We start from the raw sequence: 19,757 nt of genomic DNA on the forward strand, positions 1-19,757 counted from the left end.
AAATTAAATCCTTTAAAAAATAAAGAAAAATACAACACATGAAAGAAACACACAAAATTGTTCAAGACATAAAAATGGAAAAAGAAGAAATAAAGAAAACACAAACTAAGTCAATCCTGAAGATAGAATACCTAGAAAACAGAAAAGGAACAACAGATGTATAAGCATCACCAACAGAATACAAGTAATCGAATAGAGAATCTCAGGCACAGAAGATATGACAGAAGAAACTGATACATCAAATCAAGGAAAATGCCAGATCAAACAAGTTTCTTTTCTTCTCTCTCTCTCTTTTTTTTTTTTTTTTTTGGTTTTTTGAAACAGGGTTTCACTGTGTAGTCCTGGCTGTCCTCGAACTCACTCTGTAGACCAGGCTAGCCTTGAAGTCAGAAATCTGCCTGCCTCTGCCTCCCAAGAGCTGGGATTAAAGGCATGTGCCACCACTGCCCGGCTTAACAAACAAGTTTCTAACATAAAACATTCGAGAAATTTGGGAAACTATGAAAAGAACAAACCTAAGAATTATAGGAATAGAAGAAGATTCCCAGCTCAGAGGGAGAGAAAACATCTTAAACAAACTCATAGAAGAAAATGTCCATAACCTAAAGAAAGATACGCCTATCTAAACATACAAGAGGTTTACAAAAACACCAAATAGATCAGACCAGAAAAGAAAATCCTGCCAAATGATAATCAAAACACTAAATGTACAGAACAGAAAAAGAATATTAAAAGCTACAAGGGAAAAGAAGCCAAGTAACATATAAGGGAAAACTATCAGAATTATACCTAACTTCTCAAAAGAGACTCTAAAAGCCAGAAGGATCTGGGCAAATGTCTTGCAGACCCTAAGAGATCATAGATGTTAGCCTAGACTACTCTATTCAGAAAAATCTTTAATCATCATAGAAGGGGAGAACTAGATAATTCATGATAAAACCAAATTTAAATAATATCTTTCCAATAATATAGCCCTACAGAGCATATTAGAAGGAAAACTCCAACCCAATGAAGCTAACAACACACTAGAAACACACACACACACACACACACACACACACACCACCATCAAAATAATAGAAATTGACAATCATTGGTCATAAATATCTTCTCAACACCAATGAACTCAATTCCCCAGTAAAAACAGGATCCATAATTCTGCTACATATAAAACACATACCTCTGCAACAAAGATAGACACTATCTCAGAATAAAGTGCTAGAAAAGTTTTCCAAGCAAATGGATACAAGAAACAAGCTGGATGACCCTTTCTAATATCTAATCAAATAGACTTTCAACCAAAAGTAATCAAGAGATGGGGAAGAACACTTCATATTCATCAATGGAAAAATCCAAAAAGGAGACATCTCAATTGCCCCAAATGCAAGGGCACCCACATTCATAAAAGAAACATTACTAAAGCCTAAATCACACATTGAATACCACATAATAATGGTGGAAGACATTAACACCCCACTCTCACTGAAGGACAGGGCGTCGCAATAGAAACTAAACAGAGAAATAATGAAACTAACAACCGTTATAAATCACATGGACCTAACAATATATGTTATTTTCAGCACCTCAAGGAATGTTCTCCAAAACTGACCATATACCTTGTCACAAAGCAAGCCTCAACAGATAGAAGAAAATTGAAGTAACTCCTTGCAACTTATCAGATGGCCATGAATTAAAGCTAGACTTAAACAACAGAATCATCAGAAAGCCTTCAAATTCATGGAAACTGAACAACTCTCTACTTGATGACCACTGCATCAAACAAGAAATAAGGAAAAAAATTAAAGACTTTCTGAATTCAAATGAAAATGAAGGCACACCGGGTGGCGGCGCACGCCTTTAATCCCAGCACTTGGGAGGCAGAGGCAGGCAGATTTCTGAGTTTGAGGCCAGCCTGGTCTACAAAGTGAGTTCTAGGACAGCCAGGACTACACAGAGAAACCCTGTCTCAAAAAAATAATCTAATCTAAATGTATAAAATACTTCAAAAAAGAAAAAAGGAAATAACCAACATCGAAGCCTGGCCTCCATATACAAGCTTATAGATGTGAGGGCACATTAGAATGTATGCACATATAAAATAAAATTTTGAAGTAAAACATCTTTAATTTACTTTAAAAGTAATTTTAAAAGTATGACTTCAGGGGCCTGGCCTGCACCTTCTGCTGGGGCAGATTACCAGCTTGTTTGCTCCGCTGAAGACCCCACAGTCTGAAGGCCTCTCAGGAGTTCTACTGCAAGCAGGGCAATAGACCCCACAGTCTGAAGGCCTCCCAGGAGAACAGCTATAGGCAGGGCAACAGCTTGACTCTTCCTCTGAAGACCCAACAGTCTATAGGCCTCACAGGAGGAGTGCTCTAACCAGGACGTCAGACCTCCCAGGAGACTTGCAGCAACACAGGGACACAGGAAGCAGGCTCCAGACAGAGACACCCAGCCAGTTAAAGATAAACAGAAGATAAACAGAAGGTGACAGGCAAGCACAAGACCATAAGCAAGAGAAGCCAACAATAAAAAACAAAACAAAAACCCCAAAACACAAATGGAGGCAAGCCTGAAAATGTAAGGCCTAGGAAAGAGGTCAGAAAATTCAGATGTAAGCATCAACAACAGAATACAAGAGATAGAAGAGAGAATCTCAGATGTAGAAGATACCTTAGAAGATATTGACACAATGATCAAAGAAAATTTAAAACACAAAAAACTCCTAATCCAAAACTTTCAGGAAATCCAGATCACAATGAAAAGACAAAATCTAAGAATAATTAGATTATTCAATCAGCATAGATGGAGAAACCAAAATATTCCACGACAAAACCATATTTAAACAATATCCATCTACCAATGCAGCCCTACAGAAGATTCTAGAAGGAAAACTCCAACACAAGGAAGGTACCTAAACCAAAGAAAAAACAAGATATTAATCATTTCATGACAAGTCAAAAGGAGAGAATAACATGCACATAATCTCACTTACAGCAACAAGCCTAACAGGAACTAATAATCATCTATTTTTAACACCTTTCAACATCAATGGACTCAATTCCTCAATAAAGAGACAGACTGGATACACAAACAAGATCCATTTTGTTGCATACAAGAAACACACCTCAATTACAGACACTACCTCAGAATAAAAGGATGGAAAAAATCTTCCAAGCAAATGGTCACAAGAAACAAGCTAGAATAGCCATTCTAACATCCAATAAAATAGACTTTCAACCAAAAGTTATCAAGCAAGATTGGGAAGGACACTTCATATTCATCAAAGGAAAAATCCACCAAGAGAAAGTCTTAATTCTGAACATCTATGCCCCAATTGCAAAGGCACCCACTGTCATAAAATAACCGTTACTAAAGCTCAAAACACACATTGAACCCCACACAATAACAGTGGGAGACTTCAACACTCCACTGTCACCAACGGACAGGTCATGGAAACAGAAACTCAGAGACACAGTGAAACTAACAGAAATGATGAACCAAATGGATTTAACAGATTCCTACAGAACATTTTACCCCAAAACAAGAGAATATACTCTCTTCTCAGTACCTCATGGTACCTTCTCCAAAACTGACAATATATTCAGACACAAAACAAGCCGCAACAGATACAAGAAGATTGAAATAATCCCATGCAATATATCAGATCAAAGCAGATGAAGGCGAGACTTCAATAACAACAAAAACAACAGAAAGTCTACAAACCCATGAAAACTGAACAACTGTGTACTCAATGATAACTTGGTAAGGAAAGAAATTAAGAAAGAAATTAAAGACTTCCCGCTTCCGCCCCTCGCCTGGGCCTGGTGCCTGGAGCAGACACCAGGCTGGTCTGCTCCTGTATGGACAACATATCCCGAGACATCCTAGAGGGGCCACTGAACTCAGAGTGACAGACACCATACCCTGAGACATCCTAGAGGAGCAACTGAACCCAGAGCAGCGGACAACATATCCCGAGACATCCTAGAGGAGCCACCGCACTCAGAGCAGTGGACACCTTATCCTGAGACATCCTAGAGGAGACACTGCACCCAGAGCAGTGGACACCTAGCTGGTCTGCTACCTTGGAGACACCATATCCTGAGACATCCTAGAGGAGCCACTGAATTCAGAGCAGCTGGAGCTCAGGATTACAAGATCACAGAGACATCTGGACCCTGAGGAGTTCTGACACAAGCAAGATAACTGGAGAGGCTGGCTCCAGTCAGAAACAGTGAGTGCAGGTAGCACTAGAGTTAACCAGATGGCAAAAGGCAAGTATAAGAACGTAAGCAACAGAATCCAAAGTTACTTGGCATCATCAAAACCCAGCTCTCCCATCATAGCAAGCCCTGAACACCCCATCACACTGGAAAAGCAGGATTTAGAATTAGAATCACTTCTCATGACGATGATAGAGGACTTTAAGAAGGACATAAATAACACTCTCAAAGAATTCCAGGAGAACACAGGTAGACAGGTAGAAGCCCTTAAAGAAGAAACACAAAAATCCCTTAAAGAATTGCAAGAAAACACAACCAAACAGGTGAAGGAACTAAACAAAACCATCCAGGATCTAAAAAATGGAAGTAGAAACAATAAAGAAATCATAAAGGGAGACTACCCTGGAGGTAGAAAACCTAGGAAATATATCAGCAGTCATAGGCACAAGTATCACCAACAGAATACAAGAGATAGAAGAGAGAATCTCAGGTGCAAAAGATACCATGAAAAACATTGACACAACTGTCAAAGAAAATGCAAAATACAAAAAGCTACTAACCCAAAACATCCAGGAAATCCAGGACACAATGAGAAGGCCAAACCTAAGGATAAAAGGTATAGATGAGGGTGAAGACTCCCAACTTAAAGGACCAGTAAATACCTTCAACAAAATTATAGAGGAAAACTTTCCTAAACTACAGAAAGAGATGTCCATAAATACACAAGAAGCCTACAGAACTCCAAATAGTCTAGACCAGAAAAGAAATACCTCCCATCACATAATAATCAAAACATCAAATGTGCAAAACAAAGAAAAAATACTAAAAGCAGTAAGGGAAAAAAGTAAAGTAACATATAAAGGCGGACCTATAAGAATTACACCAGACTTCTCACCAGAGACTATAAAAGCCAGAAGATACTGGAATGATATCATACAGATCCTAAGAAAACACAAATGCCAGCCTAGACTACAATACCCAGCAAAACTCTCAATCACTATAGATGAAGAGACCAAGATATCCGATGACAAAACCAAATTTACACAATATCTTACCACAAATTCAGCACTTGAAAGGATAATTGGTGGACACAAGGAGGGAAACTAGAAAAAGCAAGACAGTAATCTTCCAACAACCTCAAAAGAAGATAGCTACACACATAATTCCACCTCTAATAACAAAAATAACAGGAAGCAACATTCATTTTTCCTTAATATCTCTTAATATCAATGGACTCAATTCTCCAATAAAAAGACATAGACTATCAGACTGGATACATAAACAGGACACAGCATTTTGCTGCACACCTCTGTGAAAAAGACAGACACTACCTCAGAGCAAAAGGATAGAAAACAATCTTCCAAGCAAATGGTCCCAAGAAACACGCTGGAGTAGCAATTCTAGTATCAAATAAAATAGATTTTCAACCAAAAGTAATCAAAAAAGATAAGGAAGGACACTTCGTATTCATCAAAGGAAAATGTACCAAGATGAACTCTCAACTCTGAACATCTATGCCCCAAATGCAAGGGCACTCACATACATAAAAGAAACTTTACTAAAGCTCAAAGCATACATTGCACCTCACACAATAATAGTGGGGGATTTCAACACCCCACTCTCAGCAATGGACAGATCATGGAAACAAAAACTAAACGGAGACACAATGAAACTAACAGAAGTTATGAACCAATTGGATTGAACTGATATCTATAGAACATTTTATCCTAAAACAAAAGAATATAACCTTTTCTCAGCACCTCATGGTACCTTCTCCAAAATAGACCATATAATTGGTCACAAAACAGGCCTCAACAGATACAAAAAGATTGAAATAATCCCTTGTACCCTATCAGACCACCATGGACTAAGACTGGTCTTTAATAATGACAAAAACAATGGAAAGTCCACATACACATGGAAACTGAACAATGCTCTACTCAATGATGACTTGGTCAAGGAAAAAATAAAGAAAGAAATTAAAGACTTTTTAGTATTTAATGAAAATGAGGACATATCATAAAAACTTGTGGGACTCCATGAAAGCAGTACTAAGAGGAAAACTCATAGCTCTAAGTGCCTACAAAAAGAAGCTGGAAAGAGCATACACTAACAACATGACAGCACACCTGAAAGCCTTAGAACAAAAAGAAGCTAATATACCCAAGAGGAGTAGACAGCAGGAAATAATCAAACTCAGGGCTGAAATCAACCAAGTAGAAACAGAAAGAACTATACAAAATATCAACAAAACCAGGAGCGGGTTCTTTGAGAAAATCAACAAGATAGATAAACCCTTAGCCAGACTAACCAAAGGGCACAGAGACAGTATTGAAATTAATAAAATCAGAACTGAAAAGGGAGACATAACAACAGAAAGTGAGGAAATTAAAAAAAATTGTCAGATCCTACTACAAAGGCCTCTACTCAACAAAATTGGAAAATCTGGATGAAATGGACAATTTTCTAGACAGATACCATGTATCAAAGTTAAATCAGAAGCAGATAAACCATCTAAACAGTCTCATAACCCCTAAAGAAATAGAAGTAGTTGTTAGGAGCCATGCTGCGTTTGCCGAAGTAGCTATACGCTCGCCATTATAAGATGGCGCTGGCTTCCTGTTCCTGGTTCTTCTTGGCCTTGGTGTCTGCAGCTGTGCGCACGCGTAGGCGCGAATTTTCCCGCTGAAAGTACTATCAGTGGATATGTAAATGAGACCCCAGTCTGTAAGCCAATGAGGACAGATCATGTCTCTTTGATAGTATATAAGTCAGAACATTCTGGGGCTTGGGGTCCTTCCTTTGTTCTCCATCTTGCATCCTTCTAACTAAAAGAGCTGTAACAATAAAAGACGCTGTCAGAAGAATCTTGAGTGTGATGTGCTCCTTATCGGCGAGGTAGGGTGTCGCAATTAGTCATTAGAAGTCTCCCCATCAAAAAAAGTCCGGGACCAGATGGTTTTAGTGCAGAATTCTATCAGACCTTCAAGGAAGACCTAATACCAATTCTCTTCAAACTATTCCACAGAATAGAAACAGAAGGAAAACTACCCAATTCGTTCCATGAAGGTACAATTATGCTCATACCTAAACCTCACAAAGACACAACAAAGAAAGAGAACTACAGACCAATCTCTCTTATGAATATTGATGCAAAAATACTCAATAAAATTCTCGTAAACCGAATCCAAGAACACATCAAAACAATCATCCATCATGATCAAATAAGCTTTATCCTAGGAATGCAAGGATGGTTCAATATTCTGAAATCCATCAATGTAATCCACTACATAAATAAACTCAAAGAAAAAACCCACATGATCATCTCACTAGATGCTTAGAAAGCATTTGACAAAATTCAACATCCCTTCATGTTAAAAGTCTTGGAAAGATCAGGAATTCAAGGCCCATACCTGAACATAGTAAAAGCAATATACAGCAAGACAGTAGCCAACATCAAACTAAATGGAGAGAAACTTGAAGCAATCCCACTAAGATCAGGGACTAGACAAAGCTGCCCACTCTCACCCTACCTATTCAATACAGTACTGGAAGTCCTAGCCAGAGCAATTAGACAACAAAAGGAAGCCAAAGGGATACAAATAGGAAAGAAAGAAGTCAAAATTTCACTATTTGCAGATGATATGATAGTATACTTAAGTGACCCTAAAACTTCCACCAGAGAACTCCTAAACCTGATAAACAACTTCAGCAAAGTGGGTGGATATAAAATCAACTCAAACAAATCAGTAGCCTTCCTCTACTCAAAGGATAAACAGGCTGAGAAAAAAATTAGGGAAATGACACCCTTCACAATAGTCACAAATAATATAAAATACCCCTGTGCAAATCTAATCAAGCAAGTGAAAGATCTGTATGACAAGAACTTCAAGTCTCTGAAGAAAGAAATAGAAGATCTCAGAAGATGGAAAGATCTCCTATGCTCCTGGATTGGCAGGATTAATTTAGTAAAAATGGCCATCTTGCCAAAAGCAATCTACAGATTCAATGTAATCCCCATCAAAATTCCAAATCAATTCTTCATAGAGATAGAAAGAGCAATTTGCAAATTCATTTTGAAAGACAAAAAACCCAGGATTGCAAGAACTATTCTCAACAATAAAAGAACTTCTGGGGGAATCGCCATCCCTGACCTCAAGCTGTACTATAGAGCAGTCGTGATAAAAACTGCATGGTATTGGTACAGAGACAGACAGGAAGATCAATGGAATAGAATTGAAGATCCAGAAATGAACCCACACACCTATGATTTGATCTTTGACAAAGGAGCTAAAACCATCCAGTGGAAAAAGGACAGCATTTTCAGCAAATGGTGTTGGTTAAACTAGAGGTCAGCATGTAGAAGGATGCAAATCAATTCATTCTTATCTCCTTGTACAAAGGTCAAGTCCAAGTGGATAAAGGACCTTCACATAAAACCAGATACACTGAAACTAATAGAAGAGAAGGTGGGGAAGACACTTGAATACCTAGGCACAGGAGAAAAGTTCCTGAACAGAACACCAATGGCTTATGCTCTAAGATCAAGAATTGACAAATGGGACCTCATAAAATTGCAAAGCTTCTGTAAGGCAAAGGACACTGTCAATAATACAAAACAGCAACCAACAGATTGGGAAAAGATCATTACCAATCCTACATCTGATAGAGGGCTAATATCCAATATATACAAAGAACTCAAGAAATTAGACTCCAGACAACCAAATAACCCTATTAAAAATGGGGTACAGAGCTAAACAAAGAATTCTCAGCAGAGGAAACTCGAATGGCTGAGAAGCACCTTAAGAAATGCTCAACATCCTTAGTCATCAGGGAAATGCAAATAAAAAGAACCCTGAGATACCACCTCACACCAGTCAGAATGGCTAAGATCAAAAACTCAGGTGATAGCAGATGCTGGCGAGGATGTGGAGAAAGAGGAACACTCCTCCATTGTTGGTGGGACTGCAAGCTGGTACAACCACTCTGGAAATCAGTCTGGTGGTTCCTCAGAGAATTGGACATAGCATTACCTGAGGATCCAGCTATACCACTCCTGGGCATATACGCAGAAGATTCTCCAACATATAACAAGGACATATGCTCCACTATGTTCATAGCAGCCTTATTTATAATAGCCAGAAGCTGGAAAGAACCCAGATGTCCTTCAACAGAGGAATGAATACAAAAAAATGTGGTATATTTACACAATGGAGTATTACTCAGCTACTAAAAATAATGAATTCGAGAAATTCTTAGGTAAATGGATGGAACTAGAAAATATCATCCTGAGTGAGTTAGCACAATCACAAAAGAACACACAAGGTATTTACTCACCGATAAGCAGATATTAGCCCAAAAGCTTGGAATAGCCAAGACTCAACTCACAGACCACATGAAGCTCATGAAGAAGGAAGACCAAGTGTAGATGCCTCTGTCCTACTTAGAAGGAGAAACAAAAATACTCAAGGGAGCAAATATGGAAACAGTGTGGGACAGAAACTGAAGGAGGGGCCGTCTGGAGACCATTCCACCTGGGTATCCATCCCATGTACAGTCACCAAAGGTAGACACTGATGTGGATGGCAGGAAGTGCATGCTGACAAGAGCCTGATATAGTTGTCTCCTTAGAGTTCTGCCAGAGTCTGACACATTCAGAGGCAGATGCTCACTGCTAACCACTGATCTGATCAAGGGTTTCCCAATGGAGAAGTTAGAGAGAAGACTGAAGGAGCAGAAATGGCTTGTGGCACCATGAGGAGAGCAACAATACCAACCAACCAGAGCTCACCAGGGTCTAAACCACCAGCCTGGGAACACACAGGGAGGGACCCATGACTCCATCTGTACATGAAGGGGAGGATGGCCTTGGTGGGCATAGGTGGGAGAGGAGATCCTTGGTCCCATGAAGGCTAAACACTGAGTTGGGGGGGAATTTGAGGGTAGGGAGGTGGGAGTGGGGGGGGTAGGCGGGGGCACATCCTCATAGAAGCATGAGGAGGGGGGATGGGATAGGAGGTTCCTGGGTGGTGGGGGGAATGGGGGTAAAAGGATAAAATCTGAAATGTAAATATAATATCCAATAAAAAAAAAAAAAGAAAAAAATTAAAGACTTCCTGGAATTTAGTGAAAATGATGACACAGCATACCCAAACTTATGGGACATAATGAAAGCAGTGCTAAGAGGACAATTCATAGCACTGAGTGTCCCATAAAGAAACTGGAAAGATCCTACACCAGCAACTTAATAGCACAACTGAAAGTCCTAGAACAAAAACAAGCAAACACATCAAAGTACAAGTAGGAGTAGGAGTAGAAGGCAGGAAACAGTCAAACTCAGGGCCTAAATCAACCAAATAGAAACAAAGAGAATGATACAAAAAAATCAACAAAACCAAAAGCTGGTTCTTTAAGAAAATCAACAGACAAACTCCTAGCCAAACTAAGTAAAGGGCAAGAGACAGTATCCAAGTTGATGAAATCAGAAATAAAAAGGGAGACATAACAACAGAAAATGAAGAAATTTAAAAAGTCATCAGATCCTACCACAAAAGCATATACTGAAGAAAACTAGAAAATCTAGATGAAATGGATGCTTTTCTAGACAGATAACACATACCAAAGTTAAACCAAGAGCAGATATACTATCTGTGTTAGTTAGGGTTTCACTGCTGTGAAGAGACACCATGATCAAGGCAAGCCTTATAAAGGACAACATTTAATTGAGCTGGCTTACAGGTTCAGAAGTTCAGTCCATCATCATCAAGGTGGGAGCATGGCAGCATCTAGGCGGGCATGATGCAGGCAGAGCTGAGAGTTCTATATCTTCATCTGAAGTCAGCAAGTGCAAAACTGACTTCCAGGCAGATAGGAAGTGGGTATTTAAGCCCACACCCACAGTGACACACCTTCTGCAACAAGGCCACATCTCCAAATAGTACCACTCCCTGGCCCAAGCGTATATAAACCATCACAGTATTTAAACCGGCCATATCCCCTAAGGATATGGAAGCTGACTAAAAATCTCCAAACCAAAATAGCCCAGGGCTAGATGGCTTTAGTGCAGAATTCTACAGGGCCTTGAAAGATGACCTAATACCAACATTCCTCAAAGTATTCCATAAAATAGAAACAAAAGGAACACTACCTAATTCATTCTATGAAGCCACAAAAAAAAAAAAAAAAAAAAAAAAAAAAAGAGAGAACTTCAGACCAATTTAACTTATGAACATCAATTTAAAAATGCTCTATAAAATTTTAACAAACTGAATCCAAGAACACGTCAAAACAATCACTCACCACAATCAATAAGGCTTCATCTCAGGGATGCAAGGTTGGTTCAATATACAAAAGTCCTTTAACATCCACTATATAAACAAACTCAAAGGAAAAAAATCACACAATCATCTCATTAGATGCTGAACATTTGACAAGATACAACAGCCTCTTCATGTTAAAAGTGTTGGAGAGATCAGGAACACAAAGCCCATACCTAAACATAATAAAAGCAATAGCAAACCAACAGCCAATATCAAATTAAATGGAGACATACTTGAAGCAATATCACTAAAATCAGAGACAAGACAAGGATGTCCACTCTCCTTATATCTACTTAATACAGAACTAGAAGTTCTATGTAAGCAATAAAACAACAAAAGGAGATCAAAGGGATACATATTGGCAAAGGAGAAGTCAAGGTATCACTATTTGCAGATGATACAGTAGTATACATAAGCAACCCCAAGAATTCTACCAGAGAACTTCTATGGCCCATAAACAACTTTAGCAAAGTGACAGGATATAAAATTAACTCATACAAATCAGTAGCTTTCCTTTATACAAATGATAAGTGGGCTGAGAAAGAAATTAGGAAAACAACACCCTTCACAATAGTCACAAATAATATAAAATATCTTGGGGTAACTCTAACCAAACAAGTGAAAAATCTATATGACAAGGACTACAAGTCTCTCAAGAAAGTACTTGATGAAGACCTCTGAAAATGGAAAGATCTCGAATACTCATGAATTGGTAGAATTAACATAGTAAAAATGGCCATGCTATCAAAAGCAATCTACAGATTCGATGCAATCCCTATCAAAATTCCAACACAATTCCTCAAAGACACAGAAAGAACAATTCTCAATTTCACATGGAAAAACAAAAACCCAAGATGGTCAAAACCATTCTCAACAATACAAGAATGGCTGGGGGAATCAGTGACCTCAAGCTCTACTACAGAGCTATAGTGATGAAAACAGCACGGTACTGTTACAAGACAGACAGGTCAATCAGTGGAACAGAATCAAAGACCCCAAATTAAAACCACACATTTATGGACACTTGATCTTTGACAAAGAAGCCAAAGATATACGATGGAAAAAAGGAAACATCTTCAATAAATGGTACTAGTCTAACCGGCAGTTGCTGTGTAGAAAAATAAAAATATATCTGTATTTGTCACCTTGCACAAAGTTCAAGTCCAAGTGGATCAAGGGCCTCAACATAAAACCAGATACACTGAATCTAATAAAAGAAAAAGAGGGAAAGAGCCTTGAACTCACTGGCACTGGGGAAATTTCCTAAACAGAAAATGTCTCAAGCTCTAAGATCAACAGTTGATAAATGGGACCCCATGAAACTGAAAAGCCCCTGTAAGGCAAAGGACATGGTCAGTAAGACAAATCGGCAACTTACAGACTGGGAGAAAACATTTTCACTAAGCCACATCTGGTTGAAGACTAATACCCAAAATACATAAAGAACAAAAGAAGCCAATCTCCAAAACACAAACAACCCAATCAAAAATGGGGATAGAACTAAACAGAGAATTCACAACAGAACAATCTCGAACGGCCAAGAAACACTTAAAGAAATGTTCAAAGTCCTTAGTGATCAAGGAAATGCAAATCAAAACGACCCTGAGATTCAACCTTAAACCAATCAGAATGGTTAAGATAAAAAACTCAGGTGACAGCACATGCTGGTGAGGATGTGGAGAAAGAGGAACACTCCTCCATTGCAAACTGGTACAGTCACTGTGGAAATGAATCTGGAGGTTCCTTAGAAAATTGGAAATAGATCCAAAGACCCTGCTATGCCACTCTTGGGCATATACCCAAAAGATCAGAATAAAAGGCTGGAAAAAAGTTTCTAAGCAAATGGTCCCAAAAAACAAGCTGGAGTAGCCACTCTAATACCAAATAAAATCGACTTGCAACCAAAAGTTATCAAAAAAGATAAGAATGACACTTCATACTTGTCAAAGGAAAAATCTACCAGGATGAACTCTCAATTTTGAACATCTATGTTCCAAATGCAAGGCCACCCACACTCATTTTGTCTCCAACCCCCCCCCCCCCCAGCTGAGGCCCGAACCCAGGGCCTTGCAGTTGCTAGGCAAGCACTCTACCACTGAGCTAAATCCCCAACTTAGGCACCCACATTCATAAAAGAAACTTTACTAAAGCTCAAAGCACACATTACACCTCACACAATAATAGTGGGGGACCTCAACACCCCACTCTCAGCAATGGACAGATCATGGAAACAGAAACTAAATGGAGATACAGTGAAACTAACATAAGTTATGAACCAAATGGATTTAAGAGATATCTATAAAACATTTCATCCTAAAACAAAAGAATATACCTTCTTCTCAGCACCTCATGGTACCTTCTCCAAAATAGACCATATAGCTTGTCACAACACAGACCTCAACAGATACAAAAAGATTGACATAATCCCATGCATCCTATCAGATCACCACGGACTAAGGCAGGTCTTCAGTAACAACAAAAACAACAGAAACCCACATACACATGGAAGCTGAACAATGCCCTACTCAATGATAACGTGGTCAAGGAAGAAATAAAGAAAGAAATTAAAGACTTTTTAGAATTTAATGAAAATGAAGGCACATCATACCCAAACTTATGGGACACAATGAAAGCAGTGCTAAAAGGAAAACTCATAGCTCCAAGTGCCTTCAAAAAGAAACTGGAGAGAGCATACACTAGCAGCTTGACAGCACACCTGAAAGTTCTAGAACAAAAAGAAGCAAATACACCCAAGAGGAGTAGACAGCAGGAAATAATCAAACTCAGGACTGAAATCACCCAAGTAGAAACAAAAAGAACTATACAAAGTATCAACAAAACCAAAGTATCAACAAGATAGATAAACCCTTAGCCAGACTAACCAGAGGGCAGAGAGATAGTATCCAAATTATTAAAATCAGAAATAGAAAGGGAAACATAACAATGGAAACCAAGGAAATTTAAAAAATCATCAGATCCTACTACAAAAGCCTATACTCAACCATATTGGAAAATCTGGATGAAATGGACAATTTTCTAGACAGATTCCAGGTACCAAAGTTAAATCAGGATCAGATAAACTATCTAAACAGTCCCATAACCCCTAACGAAATAGGAGCAGTCATTAAAAGTCTCCCCACCAAAAAAAGCCTAGGATCAGATGGGTTTAGTGAGAATTCTATCAGACCTTCAAAGAAGACCTAATACCAATACTCTTCAAACTGTTCCACAAAATAGAAACGGAAGAAACACTGCCCAATTTGTTCTATGAAACCTGATAAACAACTTCAGCAAAGTGGCTGGATAAAAAATTAACTCAACCAGTAGCCTTCCTCTACTCAAGGAATAAACAGGCTGAGAAAGAAATAAGGGCAACAACACCCTTCACAATAGTCACAAATAATATAAAATACCTTGGTGTGGCTCTAACCAAGCAAGTGAAAGATCTGTATGACAAGAACTTCAAGTCTCTGAAGAAACTGAAGATGATCTTAGAAGATGGAAAGAAAACCCACATAGAAGTAGGGGAGGGGGGTGGGATAGGGGTTTCTGGGGTTGAGGGAACTGAGAAAGGGGATAACATTTAAAATGTAAATAAAGAAAATATCCAATTAAAAAAAAGCGAAAAAAGAAAAAAAAAAAAAAAAAAAAAAAAAAAAAAAAAAAAAGGAAGGAAGACATCATGAGTTTCGCAGGACAACAAATGGCACTAGAAAATATCATCCTGAGTAAGGTAACTTAGACCAAAAAGGACATACATGGTATGTACTCACTAATAAGTGGATATTAGCCCAAAAAAAAAAAAAAAAAAAAAGTACAGAATACCCTGGATACAATCCACAGAACTCAAGAAGTTTTACAAGCCAAAGGGCCCAAGTGAGGATACCTCAATCCCACTTGGGAGGGAAAAGAAAACAATCACAGTGTGGAGGTTTGGGGGAAACAAAGGGAGGGAGGGATCTGGGTGGGAGACGGACAGAGAAGGGGAAAGGGCAACATGATTAGGTATTGTGGGGGAGGTGGGGAGGGGAGAACAGGCTGAAGCCCTTAGGGCCAGCAGAAAGAATGGAAACAGGCAACCTCGGAAGATAGGAGGTGGGGGAACCCTCTAGAATATACCAGAGACCTGAGAGGTGAGGAAGGAACCTTAGACGAAATGTCCAACAGTGGGGAGAGGGAACTTGTAGAGTCCACCTCCAGTAGAAAGACAGGGCATCAAGTGGAGAGGTGGGGTTGCTATCCCAGTCAAAAACTCTGACCCAGAATTTTTCCTGTCTAAAAAAACTTGCAGGAACAAAAATGAAGAAGAGAATCCAATGACTAGCCCAAATTGAGATCCAGCTCCAAGGCCTGAAACTATTACTGTTGCAATGGTGTGCTTACAGACAGGATCCTAGCATGAGTGTCCTCCGAGAGGCCCAACAAGCAATTGAAAGAGTCGGGTGCAGATACTTACACAGAAGTAATGGACAGAAGCTGTTGACCCTGTGGTTGAATTATGGAAAAGCTGGAAGAAGTTGAGGAGGAGGGCAACCCTGTAAGAGGACCAGCAGTCTCAATTAATCTGGACCCCCGAGATCTCTCAGACACTGAACCACCAACCAGGCAGCATACACCAACTAATATGAGGCCCCTAACACATATACAGCAGAGGACTTTTGGGTCTGGCCTCAGTGAGAGAAGACTCACCTAACCCTTGAGGCCCCAGGGAGTGAGGAGTTCTTGAGGGGCAGGGAGTGGGAGGACATCCTTTTGGAGACAGAGGAGGCATGGGATGAGGAACTGTCCTAGGGCAGATCAGAAGGGATAACGACGAGACTGTAAAAAAAGATATAATGATAATGATAATAATAATAATAGAAATAAATTACTTATGTTCTAACCTAAAAAAAAAAATACAACTTCAGGAAGATAAGGAGAAAGCTCGGTCAGTAAACTGTTTGCATTACTGTCTATGTGGACATGATTTTAATCCCCCAAAACCCATATTTAAAAATTACAACTTTGAGGGCTGTGGTGAAATTCAATGGAAGAGTGCTTGCCTAGTACATTCAAGGTCCCAGGCTCAATCCTTAGCAAAGAAGAAGAGAATGAAAATGAGTGCATACATAAATGCAACATACAACCCTGAAGTACTTGTGAGGAGGGGAAAAAAGGAACCAAATGACCACTTGCATCATATAAAATATTATAGTAGCACATTACTGCAGGAGGAAAATAAAAACCCTCCCTCCCAATGGTAGATTTATATTCTTTTAAGATTTATTTTGATTAGTTTTAATTGTGTGTATGTATGTATGTATGTATGTGTATTTGCATGTGATTATAGATGCCCATAATGTCCAGAGACATCAGATCCCCTTGAGTAGGAATTATAGGCAATTGTAAGCTATGAGACATGGGTTTTAAGAACCTAATCAGGTCCTCTCCAAGGGCATGCAGTTAACCAGCTCTTGACCACTGACCCATCTCTTCAGCCACCATGATTGAATATATTAAAAACAGTTCTTGCTAGGCACTGGGGCACAGGCCTATAACCTAGCACTTTGGAGATGGAGGCAGGATTGCAAGTTGGAGGCTAGCCTAAGCAACACTGAAAGACAATGGTGAAGTGGAAATTTCTGGCCTCTTTAAAAAACTCAGTTGTGACATGTTTTCATGGAAGCTTTTATGTGAGAGGTCATGTGATGCTTTTCTGGAAGCTGCCTTGTGAGAGGGTATGTCATGTTTTGCTGAGGGCAGACAATTGAGAGGGCTCCTGATGTTTGGAAAGGGTATAAATAGGACCTAGCAAACAGTGAAAGGTTGCTCTTGCAACATGCAATGCTTCACTGGTCTTCACTTAGTAAGAAGAAACACCAAAGAACTTCTCACTGTATGCCAGCTGGTTCTGGCCACTTCTGCTGACTCAATTGTGCCACCAGTACTGATTCATATTTGGTGTTTGCTATTGGACAGGACTGCTGGTATCCTGACAATGAACAGTAGAGTTCCCCTAAGGAACCACTTCTAAACAGGTCCACAACCTTCTTTTCCTATTAACTTTCTTTTTCCCTTGCCTCTAGTTGGAGAGCTACAAGGGAGGTTGAAGCGTTTAAGAACCCTAAGTAAAGTAGGTTTTGAAAACCCTAAGTCTACACAGTGGTGCAATAATATCAGTGATACCACTAACAGCAACAACAAATCCAATAAACTAAACTAAACTAAACTAAAACCCACTAAACTTTCCTGCTAGAGGGAGCAGAGAAAGTAAAGCTCATGCAACTTAGCAGACAGCTGTTACAGCACACTGACCTCCACAGAGACAGTGCCAGGGAAAGGGAACAGCCAATGGCTGGCAGGAAGACTCAGGCAGGACTTTTGGAATTCCCAGGTGCAGGGGAGGAGGAGGAGGAGAAAGAGGAAGAGAAGGATAAGGAACAGAACAAGTAGAAGAAGGAGGAAGGAAGAGAAAGAGGAGGAAGAATTCTGCCATAAAAAGGGCTTAGGACTGACCACACCATGAAGGAGAGGAGGGTGAGACAGCGGAAATGTAGGCACACAGGGAAAGCAGACCCATGGGAGGGCTGCCCAGAAGGAAGCAGGGCATCGAAGATAAAATATAGATTTAGAAAATGTTAACACAGGATTACCGGAGGGGAGTGTGTGCTATGAGGATGTTTGGAAGTGGCCAGCCATTGACCTAGTAAGGTGTAGTAAAAATTAAGCTGGTGTGTGTGTGTGTGTGTGTGTGTGTGTGTGTGTGTGTGTGTGTGTACATGCGTTGTCTTTCATTCATGAATCCAGAGAGCTCTGGTGGGTGGCTAGAAGCTCGATCACCCAATGAGAGTGCTAAGCAGATTAAGCAGATTAACAATTCACCACTACAATAAGACTCCAACAAAGTCAATTAAGTTTTTAGTGTATCTGTAACCACTTCTACATCATTAAAAATAATAGGATCTATGGCCTCAGGAGTCAGGTTAAGGTTCTGGGTGAGGGGAGGAGAAAAGGCCTGTGGTCTAAACTTGTGGTGGGTACAGCAAATGTTGTTGAATAAGGGGTGCTTTATTAGACCAAGGAGAACTAGAGATAGAATGTATCAGTCTGTTTGGGGATGTATTCTGGATGCCAATCTAAGTATTCCTGAACTGACACATATCCCCATCCCTTGGTGCTCAAGGCCCAAAGTAAAATCTAAAAACTGTTTGATCTTTCAAAGACGACGTTGCAGTATGTTGTCAGAAAGCTATAAACAAAGAATGTAAGAAGCTCAGGACCAAAGTCCACAAGATTCAGGGTTTGTTACTTCAAGTGTCCTGCAACGGAATTGCCAGCGTATCGCTCTGAAGAAACAACACACCGAGAAAGCAAGAAGGCTATGCTTAACTTTTGACCAAGAGAATGAAGCAGGATTGTCAAGATTGTCAAGAGATGTAGATTATCCTCACTGACAGCTTCTACTTCTAAGTCTCAGTCCATTCAAATAAGAATAAGAATCTTGAGGCTGGAGAGATGGTTCATCAGTTAATAGCACTGGCTGCTAATCTGGAGGAGAACCTAGGTTCAATTCCCAGCACACACATAGCAACCAGCAACTGTCTATAACTCCAGTTCTCTCTCCTGGCCTCTGTGGACATTGTAAAAATGCAGTGTATGTACATACAGGCAGGCAACACACCCATGCACATAACATAATTAAGGTGTTATTAAGAGTAACAAATGGTAAGACCTTAAAAGAACAGCATGTATTTACACAACTGATTAGCATTTTTAATGGAGCACAGGCATAACTTTATATGTTTTTTCTTATAGTCTTTATTATTTTCGTGAGTGAGTGTGTGTGCATGTGTGCTATGTAGAGGCTACATGATAACCCTGGGTGTCATTCTCAGGAAGACCATCCATTTACTTTGAGATAAGAGTCTTTCACTGGTCTGGAACTCAACTATCAGACTAGACTAGCTGGCCAGCTCCCTCAGGATCCTTCAGTCACCTGCCTACTCCCTAGTACTGGGATTAAAAGTACACACTATTACACCCAGTATTTAATGTAGATTCTGTGGAATGAACAAACTCAAGTCTTCTTTATTGACTGAGTTATTTCCCCATCCCCATATTCTCAATGCTTTTTTGTTGTTGTTCTTGTTTTGATTTTTTAAAACAGTCTTTCTACATGGTTCTGGCTGCCTGGAACTCACCATGTATATAAGGTTGACCTTTTCTTCTGCCT

At 39.5% G+C, this 19,757-nt stretch overlaps 1 protein-coding gene across 3 annotated transcripts in view; it reads right to left on the reverse strand.

Moving 5' to 3' along the window:
* Window positions 1–19,757, reverse strand: part of Asb3 (ankyrin repeat and SOCS box containing 3) — a 96,381-nt gene that overhangs the window by 20,716 nt on the left and 55,908 nt on the right. The window lies entirely within an intron of this gene.

The sequence above is a fragment of the Arvicanthis niloticus genome, chromosome 7 (genome assembly GCF_011762505.2).
Source record: "Arvicanthis niloticus isolate mArvNil1 chromosome 7, mArvNil1.pat.X, whole genome shotgun sequence".
Classification (NCBI taxonomy): Eukaryota; Metazoa; Chordata; class Mammalia; order Rodentia; family Muridae; genus Arvicanthis; species Arvicanthis niloticus.